Source organism: Zootoca vivipara, chromosome 3 (genome assembly GCF_963506605.1).
Source record: "Zootoca vivipara chromosome 3, rZooViv1.1, whole genome shotgun sequence".
Classification (NCBI taxonomy): domain Eukaryota; kingdom Metazoa; phylum Chordata; class Lepidosauria; order Squamata; family Lacertidae; genus Zootoca; species Zootoca vivipara.
This window is the reverse complement of record NC_083278.1, coordinates 8,378,765-8,393,844: the sequence shown is the minus strand read 5'-3', so window position 1 is coordinate 8,393,844 and position 15,080 is coordinate 8,378,765. Positions and strand designations below refer to the sequence as shown.

General features: G+C 44.0%; 1 protein-coding gene across 2 annotated transcripts in view; it reads left to right on the top strand.

The window, feature by feature from the left end:
• The first annotated feature begins 6,070 nt into the window (after nucleotides 1–6,070).
• The window catches only part of AFTPH (aftiphilin), a 47,152-nt gene continuing 38,142 nt past the window's right edge, over nucleotides 6,071–15,080 (top strand). For both annotated transcript variants that reach the window (XM_035110253.2, XM_035110252.2), the window contains exon 1: nucleotides 6,071–6,409. The gene's annotated coding sequence lies outside the window, so the exon portion shown is untranslated. The remainder of the gene's footprint in view (nucleotides 6,410–15,080) is intronic.

Genomic DNA, 15,080 nt, shown 5'->3' with positions numbered 1-15,080 from the left:
GATCTACTGGTAGATCACAATCTACCTGTTGGACGTGCCTGCTGTAAATCAAGCAGAGAGAAAGCTGCTTACAAGGCTCCTGTACATGCAGAGTTCCAGCATCACAGCGTCACCCAGAGGCACCCACAAATATGAGTTATCCCTCTCTCTATTTCTTCCTTCCTAGTCCAACCCGCTGCAATGCAGGATTTTTTTCCTAAGGTGGGGCTTGAACCATGGTTGAAATATTATGCTGATATGCAGCAACGCCTCGGAGCCGTCATGGCTGCGGCCATGCCTTGCCTCGCCCTCGCCCGCCCTGCCACCCCCTCTCGCCTGCCCGACCCTCCCGTCCTCTTGTTGCAGAGTTCCAGCATCACAGCGTCATCCAGAGACACCCACAAATATGAGTTATCTCTCTCTCTATTTCTTCCTTCCCTCCCTCTTCCATCCTTAATAAAATACGGGGGGGGGGGCAGATAAGCCCCACATAGAAAGCCCATCAACATGGGGGGATGACTCTTTCAAATACGGTATTTACCAGTAATTGGGGGGGGGGCACCTAGGCCTCTAGGAGTTGGATGCTATGCCTAGGAGTAGGACAACTCAAGAAAGCAGAATGATGCATATGCTATGGTAATATATCAATAGAATCATAGAATTGTAGTCGGAAGGGACCACAAGGGTCATCTAGTCCAACCCCCTGCAATGCAGGATTTTTTTCCTAAGGTGGGGCTTGAACCATGGTTGAAATATTATGCTGATATGCAGCAACGCCTCGGAGCCGTCGTGGCTGCGGCCGTGTCTTGCCTCGCCCTCGCCCGCCCTGCCACCCCCTCTCGCCTGCCCGACCCTCCCGTCCTCTCCAGCCAAGCAGGGTAGCCGCCAACGCTACCAGCCCCAGAAGCACAAGGTGGCCGCTGCTGCCACCGCCACGATGTCATCAGGCCCGCTGGCCCTTTAGCCCCGCCCACTTTGTGGCCCCTCCCCTTCCGTGCCTTGGCCCCGCCCCTGAACGACCATGGCTTGCCCCCCGCTAGTTTTGATCCTGGCTACGCCCCTGCACAGAGGAATAATTTCCAAAGTCTGCACCCAACCCATAAAAAAAAGGGGGGGCTTAATATACATTTCTTTTATTTCCTAAGGCAATGCATATGCATAAACTGAGGCAACTCCTCTTATCCTAGGCTACATCGTCCTATTAACATGCCATTTATGGTCTTTCCTTAATGAATATATACATTGTGGAAGCGAACAAAGAACTGTCTCTAAGCAGCGCCTTGCTGCACGTAGAATCATAGAGTTGGAAGAGACCACAAGGGCCATCCAGTCCAACCCCCTGCCAAGCAGGAAACACCATCAAAGCATTCCCGACAGATGGCAGTCAAGCCTCTGCTTAAAGACCTCCAAAGAAGGAGACTCTCCACCACACTCCTTGGCAGCAAGTTCCACTGTCGAAAGTGATCTCTTTGCATTCCATTCTAGATATGAGTATGTCGGAGGGAACAGGGCCTCCAAGAATGTGTACCGGGAGACAGAGCAAGGCGACCATGGACAGTACAACGAGAACAAAGGCCACTCTTAGAGTGTGGAGACAGGAGATCACCCCTTTCTTATGCAGACACCTTTGGAATGTGGTTTCACAAGATACAGCACTACAAAGAAACAATAGGCACAAGGCCTCTAGTCTGGCCAGTTAGCTGAGCTTATAGGTCTCTATGTGCATCACTGGTGCCCTGCCAATAGGGAAACATCTTGTCCTATGGACATGCATGGTTTCCCTGTCAAGTACTGTTGTGACGTGGGGCTCGTGATTTCAGCTCTGATGGCTCCAATACCCTTGGACTCTCCATCCTCCTAGCGGGCAGGGTCGTCTTCTCAGCTGGCCAGTGAGTCTTGTTCTCAGCTGCAATCCCTTCGTCGCCAGTTGTTGTGACGTGGGGTTCATGATTTCAGCTCTCTTGACATAATATGCTGGAGACAGTTCTCTAGTAACACTTCTTTATTAAAGCAAACACGACTAAGCTCTGAAGAGAGGAAATCTACATTTATAGGGACGGGGGACTAGCTAGAAAGGGATACATTTTGGAAGGAACAATATCAGGCAATCATAGTGCTGCCTTTTGGAGGAAACCAATAAGACAGAGGATCCAAATACAGCAGCTTAAACGAACCAATAGTAGCTGTACCTTCAGGAATCAAAAGGCAGTTGCTTTACCCCAGGCATCCCCAAACTGTGGCCCTCCAGATGTTTTGGCCTACAATTCCCATGATCCCTAGCTAACAGGACCAGTGGTCAGGGATGATGGGAATTGTAGTCCAAAACATCTGGAGGGCCGAAGTTTGGGGATGCCTGCTTTACCCTAATGCAAATACATACAATAGTAATACAGATATAAAATCCTTTGACTCAATACACAACAAGTACTGCCCTCTGATCCTTAACCAGCTCTTATATTGCTAGTTAAATTGAGTGGCAGGCCTCCTACCCTCCACTTCTGCCCCCAGATCCTGCCTTCAGTCACATAGGCTTGGACTTTACAAAAACTGGGATCAAAGTTTCAAACTTCTTTCAATGCAAGCTCTTCAATCTCTGTACAGAACAGTATTAGACAACACATGTCTAAGACTACTATATAAAAATAATAGCAACAATTCATTTGGAACATTACAGTGATGTTTGTCCCCTTCCTGCCTAAAGCGATGTTTGAGAAAGACAATGCATTCAACTCACACGTGTACACAGATCAAAACAAGATGGGCAGAGAGCTGGCTAACATCCTTAAGTTAGGGTGGCCCAACACGTGGCCCACATGTTGCATGCAGCCTTTGCGGCCTTTTTGGTTGCTCTTGGCCAGCATCGGAACGGGGATCTGCCCCCCAAGGGCCATGTTGGCCGGCCCGGGTTCCTCCTTGCATGGGCAGGCAGGGCTGTAGTGCAGCGCTGCTTGGCTCTGGTAACCAGGGCCAAGCTGGCACGCGGGCTCCGTGAACCCTCCTTGCTCTGTGTGCGTGCACCTGGCAGTGTGGTCTGGCGCGATGGGTTCATTTGACATGGTGGGATTCGGGTGGCGCTGTGGTCTAAACCACTGAGCCTTTTGGGCTTGCCAGTCAGAAGGTCGGCAGTTCAAATCCCCGTGACGGTTTGAGCTCCCGTTGTTCGGTCCCAGCTCCTGCCAACCTAGCAGTTCAAAAGCACGCTAAAAAGTGCAAGTAGATCAATAGGTACCACTCCGGCAGGAAGGTAAATGGCATTTCCGTGTGCTGCTCTGGTTTCTGTGTTCTGTTGCTGCAGAAGCGGCTTATTCATCCTGGCTTATTCATACCCGGAAAAACTGCCTGCGGACAAACGCTGGCTCTCTTGGCCTGTAAAACGAGATGAGCGCCGCAACCCCAGAGTCGTCTGCATTTGGACTTAACTGTCAGGGGTAGTTTACCTTTACCTTTTTAAAACTACATAGGATTATGCTGCGTTTCTCATCTACCCCTTGGGTGGCCAGATGCACGCGAGGGTATGTCCTGAACAGCATTAGAAACACCCCAGGCAATATGAATCCCTGCTTTCTCCTTCCCTATACAGTAATGCACCTGTCCCACCTCTGTCATATTTTATAGGCAAAAATTCAACAGGTTAAGCCTCTTCTGACATCAAAATACAATTATGGGGAAACCTTTGCCATGGAATGGTGAGGTGTGGAGCCCTATTGATATTAAGTGCGCTCATCAGCACCGGGAAGCCGACAATGCCCTCTGTATTCTAGGGAGCTGTGCACTATGAAAAAGTCTGGACAATGGCTAAAAGTTGCTCTACAAAGTATCAGCCCAAGGGCCTTTCCAAAGCACACCTATTAGAGAGAATCTTAACCTTTGGCTTCCATCTAGTGGCTGTGTGCAGTAACAACCACTATGAAATCAGGCTTATTTCTGCCCTTGTTATTTCATCTACCAATATGATGTTGTTGATTTTATGGGCAGAAAGCTGAGACTTACATGTTTTGGGTTCTGTTTGAGTCAGTCAGCTGCAGCAGGCCTTTGGGAGGCTGTGATGGGCCCTTGCAGGCCTACCTGTAGCCAGAGTGGGCCTCGCAGGGCCTAAACGCCGCCGCTGCGGGCCCCAGTGGGCCTTATGGAGCTGCGGTGGGCCCCGGCAGGACTTTGGGAGGCCATGACGGGCCGTGGCAGGCCTACCCACAGGCAGGGCAGATCTTGTAGTGTCTACTTGAAACCACTGTAGGGCCTTCTGGAGGCTGTGGCAGGCCCTAGCGGGCCTACTTACAGCCAGAGCGGCCCTTCGCTGCCAAGCGGTGGCAAGAGCCCACAGGGTCTGTGTCTCTTTGGAGAATGGAAAACAGGGTGGACCTCTCTTGTATTGTTAATGTCCCTCAATTGTTATTTAGATATCCATAGCTCAGCCAGGTTGTTTTGCATAAGCTAGCCCAGGAATTCCTTTACAATTTGCATTCTCCCTTCATATCACAAATAAACAAAATCCTAGCATTTATTAATTTCTAGGGTTTAGGGGTCCCCCCCACTAAATCTATAACGTTATCAAGCTGCTGAAATGCTGTTTCCATTCTAAATTGAGTTATTTGTGCCCTTTAACAGCTGTGCAGCTTTCAAGAAATTAAGCAAAGGGAGCCTTTTTGAATATAGGAATACAATTAAGGGGGAAAGCTTCACATGCGGACACTGTCATTTTCCCCTTATTAGATTAAGTTGTACAAAAGCCAACAACTGCAATGTGTGTGTTCGTTTTTGTGTGTCTCTTCTTCATGGCTAAGAAAACAAGGTGAATCCTTTCTGAAATCTTTTTTTTTAATTTTATTGAAACAAATTTACCAAAACAATTGAACAATCAATATACCCAATCACATCCCCCCCTTTTATTCCCTCCCTCCCATCCCTCTCCCACCCGCCCTGGACTTCCCTCAGCTCCCCTCTCTGGTTTCTTTATACATATTAGTTTCTGCATGTTATAAGTCTTCCATCTTTGTGCTAACAAGACTCTTGCCACTGTTGTAGCATACATAAATAAGTTCTTTGTTTTCCTTGGCAGGTCTTGTCCTAAAATCCCTAACAAAAATGCTTCTGTTTTTTTTTAAACAAATGTACTGTAAAAAAATTTAAACATTTTTTTCAATTAATTGTACAGTAAATCATCTCCCAAAACTTTTTGACTTCTCTACATTCCCACCACATATGGTACAAAGTATCTTCTTTTTCCTTGCATTTCCAACATATATTTGACCCCGTTTTGTACATTTTCGCCATTTTTACTGGTGTAATGTAGCATCTGTATATCATTTTCATATAATTTTCCTTCCTTTCAAATCTACTTTCCAGTTTTCCCCAGTCCTCAAATCGTATATTATGTCCTATATCGTGTGCCCATTTAATCATGACCGATTTAACGTCCTAATATTTCGTTTCCCATTCTAGCAGAATACTATATGCTTTCTTCAATAGCTTTATGTCTTATTCTATAACCTCCTTTTGCAATCTAGAAATTGTATAACAAAACCAATTTTTGTTGTCTTCCTTATACATATCATTTAATTGTCTGTAATGTAACCAACTCTGAACATGGTCTTTAATTTCATGCATAGGAATTCGTTCATCCCCCCCCCCCAATATAGTCCGGCCGACCACATGGTCTGAGGGACAGTGGACGGGTCCACGGCTGGAAAAGGTTGCCCTAAGTCAAGATCAAACAGGCCTGCCAAATTGGACATGGCACAAAGAGATAGAAAAGTGATCAGCATTATCACATGATATACCAGAAAGGGCGAATTCATAATGAACATAGAATTATAACAAACAAGGGTGTGTTGGGACCGGTGTTATCAGTTTGCTCTTCTTATTGTGTATTTTGGGTCTGTTATCTTGTATTTTTATATTGTGAAACGCCCGGGATCTACGGATGAAGGGCGGTACAACAAATTTAATCAACAACAACAACAAACGGAAGCCGCCATTGACCATGTCAGTGCCCTTTGACCATCTGACGGTAAAAGCGCTGGACTTTGAAATGTGTACCGGAAAGGCGTAGAGAAGAGCGCGTCAGGCGGAGATCCTAACCCGCCGCCGGAAGTGACGCGAGAAAGAGGATGTGGCTGGTTCTGACCGTGGCGGCCGTAGCAGCCGCAGCAGCAGCAGCAGACGCCGGCCAAAGAACCTAGGGACGTTTCTGTCGCGCTGCATGCTGGGAGACAATGGACTAAGTGGGAGTTGGGCTGGACCAAGGCGCTTTTGGAGTGGGGGGGACATCTCTCTGGAGTGAAGGAGACAGAGGAGAGCGCGGGTCGGCGGAGAGCGGGGGTTCCAGATGGATTCGCCCTGATGGCGGTTGCCGCGGGAGGCCCCGAGTAACCCTCCTAGCCCCGTCTGGCCTGGCCATGCCCTGCCCAGCTGCCCCTGCAGGAGGCCTGAGGTAAGAAATGCCGCCGCCGCTGCCGCCGTTGCCACTCTCGGGTCACTCCGGGGCTTGGCGGCCGGAAAGGTAAGGCGGAGCCTCCCACTCCGGCGGCGTCTGCCGAGCACCCCCACACTTTCTGAGGGGCCGGAAGCGCCCTCTTCCCTCCTCGTTTCTCTGGTCTCTTCTCTCGCTCTCTCTCTCTCTCCTTCACCCTCCCCCCCCGCGCTTTATTTACCAGGCAAGCTTCTCCATGGAAACGGGCCCCCTCCCGTCCTATTAAAATAAAGGGGCCGGTCGCCATGAAAAGGAAGCGTCTGCGCGGGGTGGGGAGTTGGGGAGAACTTTGTAACTTCTCGCCTCTGTGGGGATTGTGTCCTATGACGTGTGGCTTGGGGAAAACATGAGAGGAGAGCGGCGGGGCTGTGTGGCTAAGAAAGAAGAGGTAAGGCATTTAAACACTTACTTTTTCTCTCAGTTGCTTGGACACACACACACTACCCCCCCCCCCCCGCAAAGTTAAAAATGTGAGAGAAGGTGGGTGGGAGAAAGAGGAGGTAAGATAATGAAACACTTTCCTTTTCCCCTCAGTGAGGGACCATTTCTCTTCCCCCTCCTCCATTCCTCTGCAAAGTTAGGGGAAAGAAACACAAGGATATTGTTACCACTCTTGAGACTCCTAGTCCAGATAACTTGAGTTCTGTGTCAGCCCCATTTTACGTTGTGATTTGAAGAACTTCATTTCAATATGGTGCTTCTTATTGGCTTTTGTGATAATGAGCCCTGAAGAGCATAATGGAATGTTATAAAACTATAATGACTCTGGGTGTTCCAGTTTCAGGGTAGTATTGTTTTTAAAGTACACAACTGTTAGGTTTGAATGGCTTTATATCTTACTCCAGTCATTAAATGACATTTATATTTTACCTCAGTCCCATTGTTCCTTATGATTTTGATTTAAGGGCTTAAACATGACATTTTAATATTTCTGGCCCCTGAAAACAAAGGAAAATAGTTTGTGTCTCTTGGTAGAGAACAACATGGCTGTCTAACGATCAAATTTCCTGTGAAGTACACTTAAGATTTTGTTTGACAACAATAATTCATTGTTGGGGTTTTGGAAAGCTGGTTTAGGTTCTTTTCTCACCACCCTGAGTTTTTGTTTTTTAAAAAAACATGCTATTTCTATCGATCTCACACACACACAAGAGGAGAGGTGAGGAGAGAGAGAGAGAAACACAAATACTTTTGTTACTGTGGCAGAAATACAGGTAATTCACATGTGAACTTGCTGTAAGAGATCAGGCGTTATTTATACTGAATTGTTTGTTCTAAAACCTTAGTTTGTAACCAAAGATGGAGTATGGAGAATGTAATAAATATTGCCATAGTGTAGGTTTAACAACCAAATTATGACTAACTTTTTTAATATGACAAAACTAATCTCTAATTTAGAGGCATTTGAAAGTGACATGAATTCTTCCTGGTCAACAATAGAAAAGTTCCACCATGAATAATGTGTAAGAAGGCTTTAATATTTAAAATAGGTAAGGACACTCCAGAGCACTTTGTATGCCATTGGGCCGTGAGGCTGACATAACACTTATGTGACTTTGCCCTAGGTGGCTGTTTGCTTTAATGTAATGCCTATTTCTATTTGTTTATATAACAGCCTACTTTATAGTGTGTTTAAGCTGTACTGTTCACTGTTGTAATACTGTAGGGTTTTGTTTTAAAGAGAAAGGAGAAGCTTTTGAACACACACAAACTCTCTTATTGGGATCAATTTCCACAAATGTATTTATTTTAAAGATTTTTATTTTAAATGCTTTTCAGGGCAACTGTCCTTTCAAGATAGCTCACAGTCCATATACTAACAGAATACCGCAGAATACTGTAATTTTATCAATATAAGCATTAAAACCATTTTTTGAAAACATAGAATAAAAATAGATACAGTAAGAATCAAGATAAATATTCCCCATAATTGTTTCACATTACCTGAGATAGTGCTTACCGGTACAATTTGTTCTTGGATACTTCTCTGATGGCTCAAGTGGCATTTAATTTTCTTGTGCTTAAGTAAATATTAAGCATTTGCAGTTAAGCACATGCCCATATGATGTGAAACTCAGTTTTCCAAGAAGAAAGTTTCCACAGGGGACCATTTGGCCCTTATGGCTTGGCCCACCATCCAGACATAGTGGACTACTGCACTCTGGACTACACTGGTTCTTATTCAAAAGGTAGTGAACACTCTGCACTGTTTTCAGTTCCCAATGCTGAACAGGCATTGGAAAGGGAACATTAGAGAAGGGAGAAAGCCTACAAAATTCTAAGCTATTCCTTCTCTTTCATGCTATAGGCAGATATAGGCTGAATTTAGTTTTTCCATTCCAGCCTTTCTGATACTACAAAGAGCCCTTCTAGATCAGGCCAACAGGTCCATCAGCTTTAGCATCCTGTTACCATAGTGCCCAATCAGGTACCTGTGGAACAAGCAGGATGTGAGCATAAAGCACTGTCCCAACTTGTGATTCCCATCATCTAGTACTGAATGGCATATTGCCTCTGACAGTGGAGATAAGTCATAGTCATTCTTATAGTATTGATGGCCTTGTATTCCAAAAATGTGTCTAATCACCTCTTAAAGCCATCCAAGTTGGGGACCATAACAACATCTTGGTGAGCAGTTACTTGGGGGGAATAATTATCATAAAAGCAAAATTGGCTACTGATTCCTGCCAGTTGCATATTGCCATGGGCTCTGCCTGGATGGAGTTTGTGTGGCTATAATTCCACAAGATGTTCCACTTTAAATGGAGCGTTGTTGAATGAAGCAGACAACCGCTAAAGAAATGTAATATCCTGTGTTCACGTTTCCATTACAAGTGACTGGAGGACGTGTAATGATTTCAACACTTTGAGTTTTATACAGTGATGGTTTAGATAGAATCTAGTGATACATTATAGATGAGGTAAGCTTATGCTGTCTAAGTTAAGAACAGCATGACTTGTTTCTTTGTATTGTATATCACTCATAAATCTACAACTTAGTAAATTGAGAAGTAAATTTTATGGCTTGATGTCTGTCAAAGAAAACTCTTTTAATCAACATGAAGTACCATATTTACTAATGTATGCCTTTTTTGCCAAATTATGTTGAGAAGATTAGCCATTGGAAGGGCCAAAACTCAAATTTCTCACCTCTTGATCCTTCAGCAAACCTTGCTTCTCCCCCTTCTCTATTTCCCCTCCCCCCTAAAGGTTTTTGGGGTGTGGGAATACCCGAGATATTTTTCTTATGCGTTTGTATGAAAATCACCTGGAGGACTGGTGAGAATGGTTGTTGTTGGAAAAGACCAAAGTGAACCGCCCTGAAATCTCTGGGAATAGTAATAATAATAATAATAGGATTTTGTCTAATGGGTAGTGTAAGGATAATCAGTTCTGTTGGACCTGTGATTTTGGATCTGAGCTCACAGCAAACGTTTATACACACTAGGACCCCCTTCAATCTATTTCTTATGCCACAATTTCTGATGCCAATATGCTTCTGCTTAAAGCTGTTTAGAAGTGCTACTATATAGGAAATAGCTGCAAGAAGTGCTACTATATAGGAAATAGCTGCAAGAAACTCAGATGCATACCTGTCTGTGATTGAGGTGTAGTTGCATGGATACAATTGATAAGTACTGAACTTTGACTTTGGTTGACTATGTTTCCGCTAGAGAGGTAATGCAAGTGAATAAATTATGTAAAGCTCATCTGAAAACTAGTGAATGAAACTTTACAAAAGATAACTTTTAAGAATATCAGATTTTATATTAGGTTACTGATAAGACTTGCAATTTTAATATACCTATACTGAAATAATTAATGTTTAATATTGAGCATACTTCCCTTCTTCTGTACTTTCTCACTACCTCTTCAGCTCCTTGTATCCCATCAGTTGCTTTGGAGGGTTGACAGACCTCCATAGTAGATTTAGAAAGGGGAGGGGGCTAACAGTGTTTGAAATTAGCCATGTGCCAGGTGTGTTTTACTACTCGCACGAGTCCAGTTGTGACATTGGAGATTTCTGGGTACCCGGTTGGCGATCGCAGTTCAAAAACCTCTGCTTTACTCGATAGTTAATACCATTTCCATTTCCACTGTGTGTGTTTCTCCCTGCATACAGGGACAAGTGATTGTAAGAGCAAGCTACTGTGTAGTCAAAGGTTGAGGTCATAGAACATAGAATTGTAATGTTGGAAGGGACCCCAAGAGTTACTGTATTTATTCCTGGCGAATAGACATTCTGTTGTGGTGACCACAACCTAGATTCAAGGTGCCATTATGTGCCTAGCTTATATACCTGAGTTTCTAACACAGGGGACTGTGCTCTCATGATCTTGATTGTGGCCCACTATTTTATGCAAAAATACTAGGAGATGAGGACAGCAAAATATTTCTATTTAAGTTTTTCTGAAATAGTTGTGAAATATAATGTTTATCTGGTATAGGGAATTAAAGCAAATTAATGTTCAAATCAAGAAGTAATTTGTATTACTACATTTGGAAAGTGACTTTTAAATCAAGGATACCTTTGTGTTATATGCATTTGAGCTGTTCTGAATGGATTTGCACAGTGAAATTTCCTTGCAGTAGCTATTTCCATTTATTATTGAGAGTGAAGAAATGAGAGCTGTCCAGAAGAAAAACATTTAATGCTTTAGAGAGATAAGGATTGTTTCTGGTATTTATGTGCAGTTTTAATGTGAAATGGCTAAATAAATAAATATACCCAAGCAACAATTTAGAGGTTGAATAGTCAAGGACAAATTCCATTACCTTTCATTAAGAAGAAAAATGTGAAGCTGCCAGAAACCTGGTTTAGTTCAACCCTTAAACCATAGCGACAGCTGCCTCTCCTATTCTAACTCCCCACCCTTCCCCAAAGTAGAAACATTTAATATATTTTCTTTAAAAACACTGAAGATGTAGTTGTGCTCAAATTGATGTTTCCATAGTAGTCTGAACAGGTCCTCATTGGGTTGTGGTTTCAAGCCCCATGTTGGGCAAAAGATCCTTGCCCGGCAGGGGGCTGGACCAGAAGACCCTTGTCCTTTCCAACTCTACAAACCTATGATTCTGTGTCTTTGAGAGTGTGAGCTTCCAGAGTGGAAGCTCGCTGCTCGTACACTAAGGTTCTGAACCTGGAAGCTCCCAGTACTGTACTTTATAAGCAGAATATAAAAATATAGTAAGCAAATGAAATTTATAAACTGACCTGTTGATTCAAGTGGGTCATATAAGCAGGCTACATGTATGCTACAAGTCTAGTCCAATTCTGAACCACATAATTCGAAAATCACTATATGAGGTGTGGAATAGATATAAGAATTTATTAGAATGCAAAACACCATGGTGGGTGTCCCCGTTAGAGGCTAGGCTACAACTGTAAAAAAGTTAAATATGGGGGAAAAACTGGGCCACTTATGGTGATTTGCTGATTGAAAGAGATAACCAGTGAAAATTAAGACCATATGAGGAATTAAAAAAATTAAAAATATTGTCAAAGATGTATAAGCTACTTCTGGAATGGCATGTAAAAGATGAAGAAGTTTAATCTGTTATGATTCATTGGTCAAAAGATATTTATTATAATATACAGTTAGAAGATTGGGTAAGATTATGGAAAGAGGGAATAAATTTTACGGCCTGAGTTCTCTTAAAGAAAATGTAATGAAAATGATGTACAGATGGTATATAACGCCAGTGAAATTAGCAAATAATCAATATAGAACAAATACGGTAATCAATGTTGGAAATGTAAAGAAAAAGAAGGTACGGTACCTTTTATCATATGTGGTGGGTTTGTAAGAAAGTAAAGGCGTTTTGGGAAATGATATATAATGAACTTTAAAAAATGTTGAAATATACATTTACTAAAAAAACAGAAGCCTTTCTATTACCGTAGGTATCGTAGGAAGAGAAATTTGTAAGCAGGATAAAACATTGTTTTTCCCTTTTCTCCCGAGGAAGCCTATTCATAAGAGAATTTCCCTTTTAAAAAGGGAGAACTTGACAGCTATGACCCTGAGTCAGGCACAGCTACACATCATGGATCGTCACAGGGTGGGGGCAGCCACAGGGATAACCCACAGCAACACACGGGAGGGTCAGCTAGTTAATAATAAGAAGCTTTGATTCACATTAATACATTTGGGGCTAGAGATTCAAGTTAGCCATGTTTAAATAGCATAATTCAGTCAATTCCAAGAGAGCTCTAGTGTTGCAAAGCATTTCTGAAGAGAACATAAAATTATAACTTTCAGGAGTCTGGGTCATTGTGACTTGGAGAACTGGGTAGGGTGGTTTGAATTTTAAACAGTTTTTATTTGTCCTTTGTATACATTTTATTTGTCAAGGGATTGGCTCCAGTATTGAAAGTATATAAAATGCTTTGAAATGAAATGTGGTGCATACTCACTAGAAATCCTTTGTACAGACAACATATTGCACAAATTGTCATAATTGGCAGAAGAGAGAACACGCGCTACATGTTTTCATTATCTGAATGAGGTATACCAATGATTTTCTACTGTTGTTATAGTAACATTATTAAGTAAGAAGAACATGGGGAATGAGTTGTTTTTGTTTATATGTAGGGTCTAAACTTTTTAGGCTTCATAGTAAAAACTAACACCACAGATCTATTGTTGTCAGTGCACACTTCTAAGGAAGGGCTTCAGCTGTGGTATCCTCCAGAAGGTCTGGCTTATTGTTAACTTGCAAACACAGTCAGTGACAAGAACCTGGGAGAGGAGAATGGAATGTTAGGAAACAGATATGTGTATCTATATATATATAAATGTAAACTGCGTATGTGGGTTATTATCCACTTTTCTCCGAAACCGCTTCACCGATTGCGTTCAAATTTGAACACAACGTCTAAAGCGAATGTCCGAAGGACCTTAGAAAGTTACCTAAGACAGATGCCACACCTGCACCATATAAAACCCAAAAAACAACGTGTTCCAGAACACACCACTCAGCCGAAAGTGCATGCTGGGAAAAGAACCAGGTTGTAAACCAGTTCCCTCTAGCGGCGGCTACACTGGTACTACACCTATAGAACCTTACCTCTCAACAGCACCTCAGCTGCTGTTTACATACTAGGCCGAAGCCTTTACAGACTAGGCAGAATAGAGATACTGACTCGCCCCGGTGGGGGTTGGGGGGAGAAGGGGACGGGATAGGTCAGGACATGATGGGATCAGTCATAGGGATATGACGGGGATGGGGGGAGAAGGGGATGTGATACGTCATAGGTCGGGACAGGGAGGGGGGAACCACAGGGATACGCCGGGGTGGGGGGAGGAGGGGGGAATCACAGGGATAAGCCGGGGGGAGGAGGGGGCGGGATACATCATGGATCGACATAGGGCGGTGGCAGTCACAGGGATTAGCCACGGCAACGCGTGGCAGGCCAGCTAGTAATATATAAATTAAGTAACTTCTGCTTTAACAGGTTAGGGAAAAACAATATGGCAGCCTTGTTTACTTTCTTAAAAAATTCTCATTTTTAACACCATGTACTTCAACATTATTTCTGTACTAGTGTCATTCAGCCCATTAAGTAAACGGGCGCTCTGCGCTAGGCCACGGGGCGCGCCAGGAACGCAAGTAAACAAACTTGTCGTGCCCCGCGGCCGAGCGCAGAGAGGGAGGGAAGGCCGCAGCCCCGCCGCTCCTCTCACGGGTTCCTCTGTCGCTGCTCCACCTCCGCCGCGGTCCATGCCTAGGCAGGGGAGGGGGGAAGGCAGGGCCCTCTTTCCTTCCTGCCCTCCCCCTGGGCTCGAGCCCCCTCCTTGTCCGCCGCCACTGCCTGAGGACCGCAAGGGAAATGGTAGGCAGAGGGGTGGGGTGGGGGAGTGTGTGTGTGTGTGTGTGTGCTTCCAGTCCCTGTGTCCGTGGGGCACGTGCGCAGTAGCGCGGACACAGGGACTAGACGCAGAGACACAGGGACTTTATTATACAGGATGAGCCATGTGTGCTCCAGCAATACCGGTAGTAAAAACAATCTGTGCTTCTGTTCCATGTATCTTGACTTTTTCCAGCTTCAGCAGGAGCATGCCTGCCATTATAGGCAAAGCACTACCACCCATGTGTACAAGGAAGGTAGTGGCAAAACTATGAACTTCACTGAGTGCAAATATATTATCTTTACACAGTAAAGGTTGAACTGAAGCTAATAGTGGATAACACTTTGGAGCTGTTGTAGCTTTAATTTTTGCAGTCGTTGCAGGTTGGGCTGAGATATTAGTATATAACAACTTGCACTACACTTGATTGTTATATCCATATTGCATGATGGAGGGCTGTACTGAGAGATAATAGCTTGTACAAATGTGTACTTAAAATCAGAGAACTGTAGAGTTGGACGGGACCACGAGGGCCGTCTAGTCCAACCCTTGCAATGCAGGAACCTTTTGCCCAACGAACCCACAACCTTGAAATTAAGAGTCTGAGGCTCTATTGACTGAGCTTCCCAGGTGTTATGCACATGTCAGGCAGGTTGACAAAGAGGCTGAAGGGGAGGGGGAAGGAAGCAAGTCTTATCAACACAACTCATTAATTCTCATGGAATTGTTTTGTTTACCTAACAGTCTGGTTTCACAGACTGATTGAATAAACGTCATAC